This window comes from Tachyglossus aculeatus, chromosome X4 (genome assembly GCF_015852505.1).
Source record: "Tachyglossus aculeatus isolate mTacAcu1 chromosome X4, mTacAcu1.pri, whole genome shotgun sequence".
Lineage (NCBI taxonomy): Eukaryota > Metazoa > Chordata > Mammalia > Monotremata > Tachyglossidae > Tachyglossus > Tachyglossus aculeatus.
Window position 1 is genome coordinate 51,703,096 of NC_052098.1, and position 18,062 is coordinate 51,721,157.

At 42.5% G+C, this 18,062-nt stretch overlaps 1 long non-coding RNA gene across 1 annotated transcript in view; it reads right to left on the reverse strand.

Annotated features, from left to right (window-relative positions):
- Nucleotides 1-16,628, reverse strand: part of LOC119947836 — a 155,190-nt gene extending 138,562 nt beyond the window's left edge. Inside the window, exon 1 of the long non-coding RNA XR_005456592.1 lies at nt 16,509-16,628. This is a non-coding gene — a long non-coding RNA (uncharacterized LOC119947836). The remainder of the gene's footprint in view (nt 1-16,508) is intronic.
- Nucleotides 16,629-18,062: the final 1,434 nt, after the last annotated feature.

Sequence of the window (18,062 nt, forward strand, 5' to 3'; positions counted from 1 at the left end):
ACATGTCCATTTTACTTTCAGGGAAGTAAAATTCAGTTACCTTAACGTGGAACTTCTCTAACTTGAAACCAATAAAACTCTTGGTACCTCAGGTTCCTGATCTGTGAAATGGGGACCAGATACTTATTCTCCCTCCCGTTTAGACAGTGAGCCCTGTGTGGGGCAGGGATTTCTTTCAATCTGATCATTTTGCTTCTACTCCAGAGTTTAGCATGTACTAACCACTTAATAAATACCTTAGTTATTACTGATGTAACTATAGTATTCATCTATAATTGACTGAGTACCCAATTCTGAGTAATTTTGGGAAAAAGAGTGTATCTAACCTTGGTTCAGCAACTAATCCTCAGTTTATAACATCATTCTTCAAAGCAGTTTGACACTCATCTTTACTCCCTTCATTAGAACCTGTTATGTCTCCTGAGATCCTTTATTTTAAAGCACATCTGAGCCTTCCGAAAACTGGTTCCAACTACAGTATTTCGATTTAAGACACAGTTTTCCCGAGTTAATTTTGTCATAAGTCCAAGGACTGACAGTAGAGTTTTAAAGAGGGGAGGGATCTGAATTATTGAAGAGGAGATGGAAGGTCATTCCAGGTTGGGGGAAAGCATGAGACAGGGACTGGAAAGATGTATAGAAGGGATAATAGGCAGATTTTCCTGGTTGAAGACTGAAGCACAAATGCTGGTGTAGTGAAAGATGAAAGCAGGTAAGTCACAGGGGCCCTAGTTGGCCCAGGGTCTTGAAACCCATGGTCAGGAGTTTTAATTTTATGCTTTGGTGAAGCAGCGTGGCTCAGTGGAAAGTGCCTGGGCTTTGGAGTCAGAGGTCATGGGTTCAAATCCCAGCTCTGCCAATTGTCAGCTGTGTGACTTTGGGCAAGTCACATAACTTCTCTGTGCCTCAGTTCCCTCATCTCTAAAAGGGGGCTTATGACTGTGAGCCCCCTGTGGGACAAACTGATCGGCTTGTAACCTCCCCAGTGCTCAGAACAGTGCTTTGCACATAGTAAGTGCTTAATAAGTGCCATCATTATTATGCAAGTAGCAATTGGGAACCACCATAGGCAATCAGAGAAGCAAAACTAAGAGAAATGGTAAGACTGTAATTTTCCAGGTGAAAGACATTAAACCTCTCATCCTGATGATGTTCTGTGATCTCAATCCTTCCTATTCTGGGCTTCTTGCCACTGTAGAGGAAATAATATCCCTCAGTTTAGCGCTGAACAAAAGATTGGGTCTCCTCTCTTTAAGAGGACATGTTTTTCAAACTTGCAATATAGGACTGCAGTACTATTCCAACCCATTTTCAATGCTGTATTTGGGTTGGAGGGGTTCAAGCTAGTAAGTTTCTGGTTTTACTGTATTTAGCCTATAGAAAGGAAGAGAAGGCAGGGCAAAGAAGCAATAGCAATTTTCAAATACATAAAAGTTTAGCATAAGGAGAGCAGTGTCTGGCTCTTCTCAAACCTCATTTAGGACAGAAAAAGATGAAATGACCTAAAATTGAAACAGAAAAATTCCGATTAGACATAAGGAAGGACTTGGCTGTAAAGATTGTTAGATAGTGGAATGGGAAGCCAAGAGAATTTATCCAGGGATCTCCTCTTCCCTGGAAATCTTTAAGAATATGTCAGGCTTTTGGATGACTTGATGTTGTCTTTCCTGGAGGTTGAGGATTGGCTAGATGAACACTTGAGATACCTTCCAGTCCTATGGAAGACTACAGATTTTCCCACTCTCTAGCTTACTTCATAAGGGTTGTAGCATTTGTGCAATGCTATCTACTTACAAAATATTTTTTCCCCTCTGGTCAAATTTAGAAACATAAATTACATTAAATGTTTATAATCAGTAAAAATGATGGCATTTATTAAGTGTGCTTACTCTGTACCGAGCACTGTTCTAAGTGGTGGGATAGGCAAAAGAGGCGGGGTAGACACTCTCCGTCCCACACATGGCTCCCAATTTAAGAGGTAGGGAGAGCAGGTATCTTATTTTATCCTCGTTTTACAAATGAGAAAACTGAGGTCCAGGGAGGTTAAGTAAGTGGCCCAAGGTCACACAACAGGCCAGTGACAGAGCTGGGAGTTGAACTCGGCTTTCGTGATTCCCAGTCTCATATTCTATCTGCTGGACCATGTGGCCTCTCCCAATAAATGATTAAAACAAAAAAAGGCTCGACTACATCGGCAGACTTTAAGGATGAACATCGGAAGCAGGCTGGCCAACTGCTGAGAATTATTTTTACAGACAGTATGCATAAAAATTATGGACTTTCAAACTTTTTTACTGACAGATTTAAAGCGGCAGAGAATAGGTGTTTCTGGGGGTGAAAGGGTGGCAGCTTTTCATGTGGGAACAGCTAGACAGACTCATGGCAACTCCACCGGCTGCTTTAAATGAGGATGTGGAATCTCCCTGGTACCCCGGTGTGGAGGCCTAGTGGAAAGAGCTCAGGCCTGGGAGTCAGAGGACCTGGGTTCTAATCCTGGCTCTACCAATTTGTCTGCTAACCCTAACCTTAACCCTAATTAGGCAAGTCACTTCACTTCTCTGTGCCTCAGTTACCTCATCTGTAAAATAGGGGTTAAGGCCTGTTCCCTCCTATTTAGACCATATGCCCCATGTGGGATAGAGACTGTGTCCAACCCGATAAACTCGTATCTACCCCACCTCTTAGTACAGTGCCTGGCACATCGTAATCACTTAACAAGAATCATTTAAAACGAAAAGACATCAAAATATTTTTACAGATTTTGAGGTTGTGACCCATTTTAGCTCATTTTTATGGACAATTGGAAACCCTGATCAGGAAGTTGTTAAAACTAGCCAGGCGGTATTTAACTGTTCAGTAAAAGACGCTTTAGAAACCAAACTAATGGGTAACTTTTGTCAAATACTTTTTGTTTCCAAAGTGTGGTGAATTCAAAGCATAAGTTTAATTGCCAGAAGTCATAACAGAATGTATGTAGATTTAGTGTTATGGTGAAGAGGTGATTAACATGAAATTGATAGAGATTATCGTGTCTCAGAAGGCCAATGGATACAAAATATAAGCAAACTCTAGAAGCTGCAGATAGCATCCTAAAATCCTGAAGGGTGCACTTTTAATCAGGATATGATCAAGTAGGTTGAGGAGACTGAACGGCTGGATTTTACGATAAATCAATCAATCAATCAACAGTATTAATTGTGTGCTTCTGGATGCAGTACACCCAGTTATCCTACAGCACATGGGGTTGTATTCTTGCAAAAAATCCTCATTAAGGAAAACTCCTGCTGTAGTGCTCATCTGTTCTGATGCCACACACATGGACGCTAGCTGTTTTTTCTAACACTAGGGTGCTTTGTATCTAAATAGGCTCATGTTGTCAAACAAGCATTGCCTAATTCCCAAACAATGTTTCACCCAAAATATATAGCAAAATCGCATATTAAGCACTTAGTACAGTGTTTTACACATAGTAAGTGCTCAATAAATACCACTAATATTATGGCAGAGCTGAGTGTATTGTTAAAAATAGAAACAAGGAGAAAGAAAAAAATACCTTCCATGTGTAAGTCTCCATCTATTTTATACTGGTGAATTAAGCTTGTTGGCTGGTGCATAACAGGAAGGATTTGGAATAGTCCTTGCAGTTTAAGTAGAAATAATTCTGATAACCATCAATTTATTAGCACACTTTTTGGTGAGTGCAGTAAACATTGAACATTCCAAAACGTCAAAGTACCAATTTTTAACATGTCCAAAACAGAGCTCCTCTTCTTTCCACCCAATCCTGTCCTTCTCTTGACTTATCCCATCACCATCCTCTCTGACTCACAAGCCCCTAACCTTGGCATTATCCTTAACTCACCTCTCTCATTCAACCCAAATATTCATTCTGACACCAAATCATGTTTGTTCTACATTCACAACATGGCTAAAATCTGCCCTTTCATCTCCATCAAAACTGCTACCATGCTGATACAAGCACTTATCCTATCCGCATCAGCCTCCTTGCTGACCTCCCTGCTTCCTGCCTATCCCCACTTTAGTCTACACTTCACTCTGATGCTCAGATCATTTTTCTTAAAAAAACATTAGTCTGTGCTTCCCCTACTCCTCAAGAACTTCCAGTGGTTGCCCATCCACCTCCACATCAAACAGAAACTCTTTACCATTGGCTTGAAAGACCTCAATTACCTTGCCCCCTTCTACCTTACCTCATTGATTTCATACTACAACCCAGCATGCTCAAGTCCTTCCTCTGGCCTGGAACAGCCTCCCTACTCAAATCCCACCAGACAATTACTGCCCCCTCTTCAAAGCCTTACTGAAGGCACATCTCTTCCAAGAGGCCTTCCCAGGCAAAGCCCCACTTTTCTTCATCTTCCATTCCTTTCTGCATCACCCTGACTTGCTCCCTTTGCTCTTCCCCCCCTCCCTGCCCCATAGCACTTATGTATATATCTGTAATTTTATCAGTATGAATATATTGATGTCTATTTGTATTGGTGTCTGTCTCCCCCCTTCTAGACTGAGAGCTCATTCTGGACAGGGATTGTCACTCTTTATTGCTGTAATGTACTTTCCCAAGCACTTAGTACAGTGCTCTGCACACAGTAAGTGCTTAATCAATCAATCAATCAATCAATCGTATTTATTGAGCGCTTACTATGTGCAGAGCACTGTACTAAGCGCTTGGGAAGTACAAATTGGCATCACATAGAGACAGTCCCTACCCAACAGTGGGCTCACAGTCTAAAAGGGGGAGACAATGAATGAATACGGTTGAATACGATTGAATGAATGAATGACTTTGAACTGATAACCTTATATCTACCCCAATGCTTAGCACATAGTAAGCACTTAAAAAAATTAAAATTATTATTTGTATTGTAAAGAAATTTCACATTATTTCTCCAGAGCTTCTGGAACAGATGTATAACAGGTAAGTCTATGGAAAAAAATTGACTAAGATACAGCCTTTCACTGTATAACAGAATTTTCAAGAAACATTACCCATATCATGAAATAAGCCTGTATATCATCATTATCGACAGTATTTATTGAGCACTTACTGTGTGCAGAGCATTATACTAAGCACTCTCAGAAAATACAATGGAAACATAAGACCTGATCCCTGTCCTTTAGAAACTAATAAGGTTTTAAAATTAATCAATTTAAGTACTTCTACAAACTTTTAGGACTGAAAATCCTCCAAATTCATTTTATATATTTCCACAGAAACCCTACTCTTACAATCTAATGGGAAGTTCTATTTTTTTCAGTGACCAACTGCTAAACAAATATTATTGTGAATTTATTTCCATTGACATTTCCAATTGTCTTCCATTTCTATCCCTAATTTAAAGACTCGAAACAAAAAATAAAGTAAAATAAACAAAATTAAGTCAACATATGGAAATCAATTAACGTTGCACTAACCTTTTCATTTTTCTCATTCAGTGTGGCACATGAGATTGAATTTCTTAGAGGTCCTTTAACTAAACCTACTTTTATTCACTAATTGTAATCTTTCTTTCCTTTTATTGAGGAGGGAGACTCTGTCTTTCCATGTTGATTTAAAAAAAGAAAAAAAAAACCAAACCAAAAAGATTCCCTTTATGCCTGGCAGCAGTTCTGGCCTCCATTTAAACTTAAGGGAATTCTTGGGAAAATAGACATCTGGTAAACAAGTAACTCAGATGTGCTTTCAAAAAAAGGATCTCAGGAGACATAACAGGTTCTAATGAAGGGAGTAAAGGTGATTGTCAAACTACTTTGAAAAGAATTTCCTTCTCTAATCTATTTTAATTGTTTTCATTTACTTCTTAATTGGCTTCACGACACCCCTCTAGCATTCCCATAACACCCCTTTTGGGAATTAGGAAGGCAAGTGTTTGGAGAAATTTTCCAAAAATCAGTTGCTCATTTGAACAAGTCATTTTTCAAACCATGAATTGATTCAACATTATTCCACTTCTTAAAACATTCATAGAGAGAAAATTTAGATGAACTGAATTATTATTCAATATTGCTCCTTAGAGATTCCCTCCTTTCACTTGCAAGTCTGTTTCTTCAATAAAATACCCCCACCCAGCTTGCCACTGTTCCACTAGCTACAAAGCAGGTGAGATCAACCCTGCATCATCACGGAAACAGGTCCACTGCTTTCAGTAACAGACAGATGAAACTCTGCCCAATATTGTCTGTCCACATCAAGCAATAGCATTTATTGAGTTCATCCTGTGGGCAGAGTATGGTACTAAGTGTTTGGGGGAGTATAATAGATGTAGGAGGCACAGTCCCTGAAAACAAGGAATTTACAACATAATAAGAGGAATTTATCATCTAACAGGGCACATATCAGCCATATTTGCAATCTTCACTCCTCCCTAAATTCCTGGCTTTCGAATATTACACCTCTGACTCCTTGCTTATTCCCCCAGGCTTGAACACCCTCCCTTACCCCACTATGCCAGACCTCAGCCTACCCAACCTTCAAAACCTTACAAAAAAACCCCCAATTTCTCTAGCAGAATGTCACCAGTTAATGCCAACACACCAAAACGTATCAAACCATCAGCCACCTCTAATATTTATGTATTTATTTATTCCCATTCTCAGCACTGGGGTATTTATGCATATTTGATTGCACATCAATTATTTATTCTGTCTAGTCCTAATATTTCATCATGGCCTATTCACTCCACTCACTATCTGATCCTTGTTCTCCCTACTGCTTCCACAACTTTATCATTATTATTTCATTATTATGGTATTTGTTAAGTGCTTATCAGGTGCCAAGCACTGGTCTAAGTGCCGGGGTAGATACAAGACAATCAGGTTGGATACAGTCCCTGACCCACACCAGGCTCACAGTCCAAGTAGGAGGAAGAACAGGCATGGAATACCCATTTTACAGCTGAGGGAACTGAGGCACAGAGAAGTGAAGTGACTTGCCCAAGGTCATGCAGCAAGCAGTTGACAGAGCCGGAATTAGAACTCAGGTCCTCTGACTCCCAGGCCTGTGATCTTTCCATTAGTCCATGCTGCTTCTCAAGTAAAGATTGGCAAATATTATAAATATTCCCTTTTGGGCAGGGTATGTTTTCCCCTTGCCCATGTCCTCCCTCTGGCCTGGAACACCCTTCTCTTTCGTATATGACAGACCAACCCTTTCCATACTTTCGAAGGCCTCCTAAACTCACATCTACTCCAAGAGGTCTTCCTCTCATTTCCCCGACCTGCCTTTTCTTCTGGGTCTCCTTCTCACTCAGATCTGTACCCTTCAGCACTTGACCTTTAGACTGTAAGCTCGTTGTGGGTAGGGATCGTGTCTAACTCTGTTGTACTCTCCCCAGCACTTAGTATGTTAAGGGCTCAATAAATACCACTGATCGATTGATTGATGACCACCTCACCTTCAGCCCCACAGCATTTCAATCAGTAAATCATATTTATTGAGTGCTACATGTACTTATGTATACACACACACTTAATAATAATAATGGTATTTTATTAAGCACTTACTATGTGCAAAGCACTGTTCTAAGTACTGGGGAAGTAACAAGGTAATCAGGTTGCCCCACATGGGGCTCACAGTCTTTGGGAGTCAGAGGTCATGGGTTCTAATCCCGACTCTGCCACATGTCTGCTGTGTGACCTTGGGCAAGTCACAACTTCTCTGAGCCTCAGTTACCTCATCTGTAAAATGGGGATTAAGACTGTGAGCCCCACGTGGAACAACCTGATTACCTTGTATCCCCCCAGTGCTTAGAACAGTGCTTTGCGCATAGTAAGTGCTTAACAAATGCCATCATGATTATTATTATTATTATTATTATTATTATTAATCATTTTACAGATGAGGGAACTGAAGCCCAGAGAAGTGAAGTGACTTGCCCAAACTCACACAGCTGACAAGTGGCAGAGGTGGGATTTGAACCCATGACCTCTGACTCCAAAGCCCGTGCTGTTTCCACTGAGCCATACCCTTATACTCTGCCATTTCCCCTATGTGCAATTTATTTTAATGTCTGTCTGTCTTTCTAGACAGTAAGGTACTTGGGGGCAAGGATCACTTCTACCAACTCTGTTGTATTTTACTCTCCAAAGTGAATAGTATAGTGCTTTGCACACAGCACTCAATAAATACCATTGATTGATTAATTGATAGGGATGTGTCTTGAGCTTTAGTTGCATTTTCCCAAACATTTAGTACAGTGCATTGCATTCAGTAGGTGCCAATCGACTCCAAATAGGGGAGCAACAACAGTGTGGCTCAGTGGAAAGAGCACGGGTTTAGGAGTCAGAGGTCATGGGTTCTAATTCCGGCTCCGCCACTTGTCAGCTGTGTGACTTTGGGCAAGTCACTTAACTTCTCTGTGCCTCAGTTACTTCATCTGTCAAATGGGGATTAAAAACTGGGAGCCTCACATGGGACAACCTGATTACCTCGTATCTCCCTCATCGCTTAGAACAGTGCTTGACACATAGCGCTTAACAAATACCATCATTATTATTATTATTATTAAATTGTCTACACCAAAATACCTAAATTTTAATTGATGACAAATCTTAGTCATCAATGCTGGATTAGAATCAATCCAAGTCATGCTCAATAAATACAATTGATTGATTGACTTTAAAACCTCATTAGGGCTAGGTTTAGAACCAGGATAAGGGCAAGGACTGGTTTAGGGGTAAAGTTGCATCTAGCTGTGCATCTAGCTTTACTTCTATTTATTCTGATGACTTGACACCTGTCCACCTGTTTTGTTTTGTTGCCTGTCTCCCCCTTCTAGACTGTGAGCCCATTGTTGGGTACGGACCGTCCCTATATGTTGCCAACTTGTACTTCTCAAGCACTTAGTACAGTGCTCTGCACACAGTAAGCACTCAATAAATATGATTGAATGAATGAAGTTAGAACTGACATTAGCAAGATTAGTGTTTAGGGCCAAGGCTAGATTTAGGTGCTGATGGTTAGTTTTGTTAGTGTACCCTCAATTGCTGAGCATTAGATGATAGATTTGTTGACAATTGACCTTTAGGCGTTCAACTATCTACAAATGGTCAAACAATCCTCCCAAACCTTTGCAGAATCAATCTAAGCCCAAAGTTCCCTTTGAAGTTCCAGTGTCCAAACAGCTCCAAGAGTTGCTGTTTAAATCCAAAGTTCAATATTTGGATCAACAACTAGGGTCGGGCAGAGAGATAATGGGATTTATTGAGTGCTTATTGTGTGCAGATCACTGTACTGACCAAATGGGAGAGTACTGTACAACAGAGTTGGTAGCCACATTCCTGGCCCACAATGAGTTTACTGATATGACAAATGATTTTGATTTTAGAAAGAAGCTTTGGTGATTTCTGCCATTTAAGATTGCATGTAAGACAGTGAGCATTAGGGGGTAACACTGGGGAAGCAGCAAGGCGTAGTAGATAGAGCACGGGCCTGGGAGCCAGAGGGCCATGGGTTCTAATCCCTGCTCCACCACGTGTCTGCTGTGTGACCTTGGGCAAGTCACTTCACTTCTCTGTGCCTCAGTTGCCTCATCTGTCAAATGGGGATTGAGACTGTGAGCCCTATGTGGGACAGGGACTGTGTCCAACCCAATTTGCTTGTATCTACCCCAGCACTTAGTACAGTGCCTGGCACATAGTAAGTACTTAACAAGTACCACAATTATTATTATTATTGTTATTATGGATTCTCCCATAGGGAATGATGACTGATCCTTGGTCCTGAAACTTTAGCACTGAGAACATGCACATCACGGTTCGCGCTCTTTTTTCCAGCACTGGGGCACAGAATGCAACAAGCGAGTAAATGGGCTGAAGGGAAACACATTGTGAAGTGTATGTGGAGGTTTTTTATAGGCAGGAACATAAGAGTGCCAACACTGTGTCTGTAGTGCCATGACCTACTTGGTGGGCAGCTAACTTGGTAGCCACTGCAGTCTTTGCTGCCCAGGATAGCCACCTATTTTTCAGAATTCCTGTGGGCTTGTCCACCTTCCAGAACACATTAGGTGATTCTCCAGTCAGAAACCTTCACATTGATGGCAGAGCCCTAATAGTGATGATGATGATAATAATAATAATAATAATAATTGTGGTATTTGTTAAGCACTTACTACATGCCAGGCACTGTACTAAGCACTGGAGGCACTAGGTAGAACTGAGACTAGTACCCCGGCCTCCTGATTCTCAGAATAAGGCTCTTTCTCACTGGGCCAATGGCAGGGCTAGCTTCTAGTCTGTTCTGTTATCATGCCCGTTTTCATTACATAATTTGGGTCTAATCCAAAGGGAGAATTAGGAAACATTCTTCCCACAACATTAGTCTATTTTGAATGTAGCATGAACCACCAGTTGGTGCCAATAGATTCAGTGTAGGAATAATAATTATTGCATTTGATAAACTCTTACTATGTGCCAAGCACTGTTCTAAACACTGGGATAGATACAAGTCAAACAGGTTGGACACAGTCCCTGTCCTGCATTGGGCTCACACTCTTAATCCCCATTTTACAGATGAGGTAACTGAAGCACAGAGAAATTAAGTGACTTGCCCAAGGCCACACAGCCAACATGTAGAGGATCCGGGTTTAGAACCTAGGTCGTTCTGACCCCCAGGTCCGCACTATATCCACTGAGCCAAGCTGCCAGGAAAGTGAGTGCATGCATGCACTCCTTCTACAGCCCAGCCCGCACCCTCCGCTCCTCTGCGACTAATCTCCTCACTGTGCCTCGTTCTCGCCTGTCCCGCCGTCGACCCCCGGGCCACGTCATCCCCCTGGCCTGGAATGCCCTCCCTCCCCACATCTGCCAAGCTAGCTCTCTTCCTCCCTTCAAGGCCCTACTGAGAGCTCACCTCCTCCAGGAGGCCTTCCCAGACTGAGCCCCCTCCTTCCTCTCCCCCTCCTCCCCCTCTCCATCCCCCCGCCTTACCTCCTTCCCCTCCCCACAGCACCTGTATATTATGTATATGTGTTTGTATGTATTTATTACACTATTTTATTTGTACATATTTATTCTATTTATTTTATTTTGTTAATATGTTTTGTTTTGTTCTCTGTCTCCCCCTTCTAGACTGTGAGCCCACTGTTGGGTAGGGACTGTCTCTATATGTTGCCAACTTGTACTTCCCAAGCGCTTAGTACAGTGCTCTGCACACAGTAAGCACTCAATAAATACGATTGAATGAATGTAGCATTGGTCAAGGCATGATGTTGCTATGCTTCCCAGGCTCTGTCAGTCTTATCAGTGCTTTGACTTTCATTGTGTTTTGGCAATTTTATGGTACTTAATAGAGTAAAATAATAATGAGTGGCAAGGGAATAAAGCATCCTGCTAGGAACAGATGAAAATGGTCACTCATTGTGATATCTTCAAACTTATGCCTTCTAACACATTATTTCCCACTGAATCAATGTGATTTTCCTATAACATGAGGTTCTTCAAGAACACGACTCCCACATAATAGTGGATCTGGATATTATTTTAAAGTGAGTTTGCACTCACATGCTTTGTGGTGCAGTCTTGGAAAGAAAATTCTAACTGCCTATTTTTATGAGATATATGAACATTTTGGCTGAAATAAAAACTTTTTCACAGACTACCATTTTTAAGCATACTTCATAGATGGCACTTTAAAATCTGGGGTGAAGCTGCATCCACATGTCATCACACAAATTTGAAACTACATTTTAAAGAACTTTTAACTTGTATTTGGTACCTGAAAAATTGGCTCAAAAATATTTTTTTTTCCCCACGGCCTATCATTTATAAGCATGCTTTGTAAGGCTCCAGAGGCACAAATGGGGAATGCTCTCAGCAAAGCTCTAATATCTAAAGTTTTAAATACATTTTTTCTTCTAACTTACAAGAGAAACCATTTTTAAATTTCTCAGTGCTTGTACTCTAGCATCATCTTCTCTCCCTTTTTTAAAATGGTTCTTATTAAGCATGTATTACATGACAGGTTCTGTACTAAACACTGCAGTAGATACAAAATCATTGGTTTGGACACAGTCCCTGTTCCACATGTGGCTCACAGCCTAAATCTATCTGATAAAATGTAAAAATTCATAATAAACTTAAACAGTAGCTTTCAAAGGAACCTTGTTTCTTAAAATTCTTTTTTTGACTTCATCATCATTGATGGTATTTACTGAGTGTGAAGCACTGTTCTTAGTTCTTCGAGAGTACAATAGCAGCCAGGCACATAAACACTGCCCTCTAGAAGTGTATTATCAAATGGGATAGATAAAAAAATATTTACCAATAGTGGGAGCAGGAGAAAGAACAAAGATTTAACAGGAAGGACTAGTACAAATATATCAAGAAACAGCCGAATAAACAACTGAATATAAAAAGACAAATGAAAACATACATAGGTCAAAGTGCTATGGATAAGAATGAAATAAATGTGTTAAGCATGGTGTAGGGTTGACATAATAATAATGATGATAATAATGATGGCATTTATAAAGCGCTTACTATGAGCAAAGCAATCAATCAATCAATCGTATTGAGCGCTTACTATGTGCAGAGCACTGTACTAAGCGCTTGGAAGTACAAATTGGCAACACATAGAGACAGTCCCTACCCAACAGTGGGCTCACAGTCTAAAAGGGGGAGACAGAGAACAAAACCAAACATACCAATAAAATAAATAAAATAAATAGAGTAATAAATATAAAATAAATAGGATAGAAATGTACAAGTAAAATAAATAAATAGAGTAATAAATATGTACAACCATATATACATATATACAGGTGCTGTGGGGAAGGGAAGGAGGTAAGATGGGGGGATGGAGAGGGGGATGAGGGGGAGAGGAAGGAAGGGGCTCAGTCTGGGAAGGCCTCCTGGAGGCACTGTTCTAAGTGCTGGGGCAGTTACAAGGTGATCAGGTTGACAGTTGACGGAGATGGGATTTGAACCCATGACCTCTGACTTCAAAGCCCGTGCTCTTTCCACTGAGCCATGCTGCTTCTCGACATGACTGGGGTGCTGTGCTTAAATCAGAGAAAGCTTCCTGGAGGAGGTGGAATTTTTTAAGTAGTGTTTTAAAGATGTAATCTGACTGCAATGGGGGAATTTTAGGCCAGGAGAACAGGAGGGGAACAGAGGCCAGAGAATCCAAAATGAGGTACAGCTAGAATGTGAATTTGCAAAGCATGATGAGTGTGAGCTAGGGAGTAGCAGGTAAAGAGAGCTTCATGTAAGATGGGGAGAGCTGCAAGATAGCAACACTACTTAAAAGTGTGATTAAAGAGCTTTTGCTTGGGCATAAATTTAAATATTGTGTGAATTCATGAACGATAACAGAGTTAATACATGTAGTTCTAATGTGTGTAGAGTGTACAAAGCACTTGGTCTCCTAAGGAGATAGGAGACATGATCCTGCCCACCAGGAGTTTACAGTGTAACAGGGGAGGCAGACATGAATTTGTTTACAACTAGGAGGATGTGCTCAAATAGTGGAATATGAAAATTGATCTGTACAAAAATCCACAAGGGGTTCAGTTTGTGAGTGTCAAAGTGCTACGGTATTGCCAAAGTGCTGAGATAATCCCTAGGAGGGTTTGACTTGAGAAGAAAAAGCAATCAAGGAAAACTTTCTGGAGGAGGTGAGATTTTTAGAAGGGCTTTGAAGTTGGGGAGAACTGTGATTGGGTGGACTTGAAGAGAGAGAGAGTTCCAGGCAGAAGGAAGGTCATGAGCCAGGGGTTGGAGGTAAGGGAGTTGAGGACGAAGCACAGTTAAACAGAGAGCTTGGCTGGAATGGCGAGTGTGAGGTGGAGTTTAGTGGGAGAAGACAGTGGATAGGTAAGAGGGTTAAAGCTGATGGAGTGCCTAAAAGCCAATGGACAGGCATTCAAATCATGATATCTGGGAAAGTAAGATCTATGAGTGTCGTACTCACTCCTGATGACAGGTTACTGAAATGCTAGCTTTTCCAAAAGGGATTTCCAATGAGTTTGATATAGTTATGAGGAAGAAACTATAAATGTCAGTTTATTTTTAGCATTAACTCAATGTGGGGCAAAAGGTGCAGTTAACTTCTTGGATAAAAGTACTCAACAGAATAAGGAGTCTTTAAAACAAATCTAATCAAATCACAGTCTTCATTCAGCTGTCTAACTCCGTGGCCAAACCTTTAAGAGCTCCAAAAAGTTGAAAGCGATTACATCATCTGATGATCTTGTGTCGTATCTAACTGACTCAAAAGAGTTTTTCACTCTAAACTCAAGAAGCGTACAGTCTAGAGGGGAAGACAGACATTAATACAAATAAAATAAATTACAAATGAGCACCAAAGTGCTGTGGGGCTGAGGGCAGGGTGAATAAAGGGTGCAAATTCAAGCGCAAGGACGCTGGAGAAGGGAGTGGGAGAAGAGGATATGAGGACTTAATCAGGGAAGGCCTCTTGGAGGAGATGGGTTTTTAAATGAGAGAAAATCAAGGCATAGTTTGTTGTTGTTTTTTGCCTGAATAATCTTGACAATTGCTCTGCTGTCCATTTCACTAGTGTAGATTTGGCTTCAGCAATCAAGTGCAAATTCAAGGGCAGAGGAATAAGCAAATCCAGATTCTACTGCTTTGGTTATAATTCATTCTCTGGGATTTAGGACCTTGAGCATCCTTTATCATTCATTTTCATTCATCATGAGAAGCAGCGTGGCTCTGTGGAAAGAGCACAGGCTTTGGAGTCAGAGGTCATGGGTTCAAATCCCATCTCCGCCAACTGTCAGCTGTGTTACTTTGGGCAAGTCACTTCACTTCTCTGTGCCTCAGTTACCTCATCTGTAAATGGGGATTAACACTGTGAGCCCCCCGTGGGACAACCTGATCACCTTGTAACCTCCCCTGCGCTTAGAACAGTACTTTGCACATAGTAAGCATTTAACAAATATCATCTAGGTGCTCCAACTCCCCCACACAAATGCACACCTTTCTCTGGGATTTGGCTATCAGAATCCGGAAAAAAAATGGAAGTTCTAATATACCTGATTCTACTACCCTAGGAAATGGCAAAGTAAGTGGATCATATTTGCAGGGGTCATTCTGATGATAGGGCTTTTCTGTTTCTAATACTGGGATTGCAAGATTTATTATTCTATTAACGTTCATAAAGTCACCCTTTTGATGAGCCATAATTTCCCTTTATGAGGAGTCTGTATGCCAGTCACCTATGATAAGAAAGGAAAAAGTCCAGACTTCCAACATATTCATATTCCCTGGGACAGTAATAAAGTCTCGAAATCCCATATGACTCAAGGGGATAATGAGACTAGGGACAATAACAATTTGCAAATTTCAAGGAGTTAAGATTTTCCCAAGAGGCTGCCCGCACATTGTTCTGTTGTATACAAAAATCCAAGCTTTCAATTTTTCTAATTAAAAATCTCAGCCCTCCTGACTGAAGAGAGAACTTATGGAATGCAAAGAAAGGCACTATTATCTTGCGAATGTTCTGAGGGAATGAAATAGCAGGACAAACGGAGGTGTGAACTTCCCCCCTATTCATCTTAATGGGCTGCTAATGGCATAGCGTAATTATGGTTACTTAAGTGTCAACCTTATTAGTGTTTTCACTAAACACCCAACTACTGTGCTTTCCGAGTGGCCGAGCTGACCTATCGTAGCTCGAGGTGCCACCTTTACGAAAGAAACGGCAACGAGCACAATACGAATAATCTCCACCACGTCTAGAGGGAATACGGCTGCAAGTTTTCGATATGCAAATAGGGTGGAATATTCCCTGACTTACTTCAGTTGGATAATTGAGGCACTTGCGACTGTCCTTAAAAGTTGGAGTAAAAGTGATATTTATAGTGTCATTAGCTAAAATTGTTGGCCTCCCACGACGCAAACGGCGGGGCCGTGTGGGTTTTCAGTTAAAAGTTGGTCTAACAGCACTGAGGAGGCAGCTGGTTTTATTACGAGAAGTCTGAAAATGCTTCTGAATGACCCTCCCATGCTGATCTCGGGGAGAAAAACCAGAGCACACAAACGGATCTAGCAAGATGAAATCAAGCAAAAACTCCCTGATGAAATGCGGCGGATCGCCTCGAATTCCCCCTGACTTTCCTCCTCCTCCTCCTTCACCGCCCCGACCCCTTCATCCTCCCTTATCCACCGGTGGTGGCCGCTCGCGCGGGGGCCAATTCCCGGCTTGAAAGGCCACTCAGCGGCAAGAGTCCCGCGCCCTCTTCTCCCTCCCTGCGAACTTCTCTCTCTTCCTCTTTCCTCCTCCGTCCCCCTCCCTTCCTCTCCCTTCTCCTCCTCCCTCCTTCCCTCCGTCCCCCGCCCCCCGTCCGGTCCCCCCGAGAGCAGACAGCCGTCTCCACCTCCCGCCGCTCGAAGAGCGAAAGAGGGAGGGAGGGAGGGAGGCGGGGAAAGAGGAGGAGGGCGGCCGGGTGGCTGCACGTTTCATTTACAGCGATGGTTAATTTCCTTAGTTCAGCCTAAGCAGCCTGCCAGCCGCTTCCCCTCACCTTCTGCCAAGTGGGTTTATGAGGCCGTGAAACGTGTCGGGACGGGCACGTCCCTCGTTCGAAAAGGGGTCCTCGGGGCTCGTTCGCTGGCGGAGGAGCCAAGTCAGAGCCACGGGCTCCTGGGATCCACCGGGTTACCCCCGAAAGCAGCCGCTACCCCAGCCCCTCCCATCTCGGAACTCCTCCCCCAACCGCCCGGACTGGAGACGCTCTGGACCTTGGACGGTTTCTCCATCCAATTCGGGTCAACCGAGGAGGCTCGAGCTCCCCGATGAAGATTTTATCGTAGGCTTGAAACCCAGCCGTAATAAGAGCCTTCAACCTGAAATACGATTGTTATTTTCCCGGAGCATAGCTTGACAGAAAAAAGTCAGCTTTTTATTAAAGACAAAGAGGTAAATTATCTGCTGCTCCGGTGCTGGAGGGACGTCAGAGACCTCGCGCCGTTCCCTTTGCTTTTGCCTGGGGGGATTGACGGGGGGAACTGCTGACAGATCGCAGACACCCTTTTCTGGCCCGCGGAGAGGGAGGGCTCGGGCAAGTCCCCCCTGCGCTTAACCACCTCTGTGGGTCCCGGGGAGACACCCAACCAGAGAAAGCTTTCCTCCCCCCACCCCCTCCCCGCCACCAGAAGGTCCCCCAAGTCCAGCACTTCTCATCACCCTCAGATCGCGACTCCTTTTTCTTTCTCTCTCCCTCCGCCGCCCCACCCCAGGAGGCGAATGAAGCGCCCTCTGATTTCTTGTTTGGTTTTATTTAGTTTCAATGGTCCACTTGCTTCTTGCTTGAGTGGAAAGGTAAACGAGGAGGAAGTGTTGACGAGGAATGGGAGCGAGCGTCTGCCTCGGGGCTGAGAAATTTACCTAGGAAGAAGGGAGAGAGAAACCTTAGGAGACCTCGGGTTGAGATCTGTTTATTAAACTCTGTTATCTGATGGAGACTCCCCCCCTCCCTCCCTCCCTTTCATTTAGGTATGTTTCCTGGCTGTTGCGTTGGGGGGTATTAAAGAGGATAACCCTGTAATCAATCACCACCACATCTTTAATAAACTGCTGACATGTTTAAGGAGAAGATCTGCTCCTCCTCCACCAGATGACCGCTCCCGAAGCCAACCCATGTAAAGGAATCTTCCAATACACCCAAATGTAGGCGCGGACAAAAGAAACTTTAATTAAGGTCTTTGCAACGCGTACCATGCTGCGTGTCTCTCGCCCAACGATCTTGAGTGCACAGCTTGAGGAGCAGAGAAATAGGAATGATACTACAATACAGCCTATGCCCTTGAACTCCAATTGCTCCCGCCTTGCTATATTGATTTTTTTGACAGTGTACCCCTCGATACCAAATTAAAGCCTGGGAGGTATCCGACTTGGCATGAGAAAATTTTTTTTGCCAAAGAGGTAGTTTAGAACGATTTTTGGAAAATTACACTAAATAAAAATTCAGGGTATGAAAGCTTCATCTTCGCTTTCTTGCCTTCAACATCATGACATCTTATCATTATGAGCGTTGATTGTTACTTTCGAAGGCTTTAAATGATCAGCCACAAAGTGC